Source organism: Aplysia californica, unplaced genomic scaffold (assembly GCF_000002075.1).
Source record: "Aplysia californica isolate F4 #8 unplaced genomic scaffold, AplCal3.0 scaffold01014, whole genome shotgun sequence".
NCBI lineage: Eukaryota > Metazoa > Mollusca > Gastropoda > Aplysiida > Aplysiidae > Aplysia > Aplysia californica.
In genome coordinates this window covers 207,100-208,056 of record NW_004798284.1, presented here as the reverse complement: position 1 = coordinate 208,056, position 957 = coordinate 207,100, and the positions used below count along the sequence as shown (strand labels likewise).

Sequence of the window (957 nt, the reverse complement as noted above, 5' to 3'; positions counted from 1 at the left end):
TCTCTCTCTCTCTCTCTCTCTCTCTCTCTCTCTCTCTCTCTCTCTCTCTCTTTCTCTCTCTCACCCTACCTCGTTTTTATTGCTGAGAGCTGCAGACAGCACAGAATTCTTTTTTTATTTCGTGTCTCGTAGTCAGACCCTGCTCCCTCATGTCTTTGCTGACGTCCCGCTTGTTACCAACTACAAAAATTTTTTAAAAAATTCGACAATTCATTCAAATAGAATGCGCCAGGGAAAAGACTTCGACATCCAAATCTAACCTTTTTTAGTAACTTCGTTTTAGTTTTAGTAAGCGTTTTAGAGCACTTACAACACGATTAGGTTATATAAGTGCCGAAGATTAGAGGTGCTAAAAGAGAGTAACCACATACACAGAACTGAACGAGAGATAAAGACGATAGATATTTTATAGGAAAGAAGGAACAAGCCGTACCAGAGCACCCGCCAACCACCCGTATGGTAACTTCCTCTCTCAATACATATTAATATTTTTCATTTGTCTCCCTGTGAGTGCGTTAAAATGAATTGTGAAAGTGAGTGGTTATGAGTTATTTTGTCACTACTTTTGGTTAGAATTATGTAAGTGTACTCTGTTGCCTGATGAATTTCTTTTCTTTACCTTTTTTTTTTATTGTTGTCCTTTTTCAATTTGATATCGGCACTAAGTTTGCAAAATCTAGATCTAGATCTAGGTCGCGTCTTTCAAAACACGGACTCTTCACGCTTGGGTGCGAGAGTACACTGTATTTTCCTCGCGCTGCGCCCAGTGATTGTTGTTTGTCATTGAGAAGAACGACAACTGAATCATAGCTATGCCTTCCGCTTTTTGGAGATTACAACAGTGTGGAAGATAAAGCCGCGCTTTCTTTCTTTCTTTCTTTCTTTCTTTTTTTCTTTCTTTCCTTCATTCTTTCTTTCTTTTTTCTTTCTGTCTTTTTGTCTTTCTTTCTTTCCTTC

General features: G+C 38.3%; 1 protein-coding gene across 1 annotated transcript in view; it reads left to right on the top strand.

Moving 5' to 3' along the window:
• LOC101847075 (dual specificity protein phosphatase 10) overlaps positions 1 to 957 on the top strand; it is a gene marked incomplete in the record, with an annotated part of 31,843 nt that overhangs the window by 19,332 nt on the left and 11,554 nt on the right.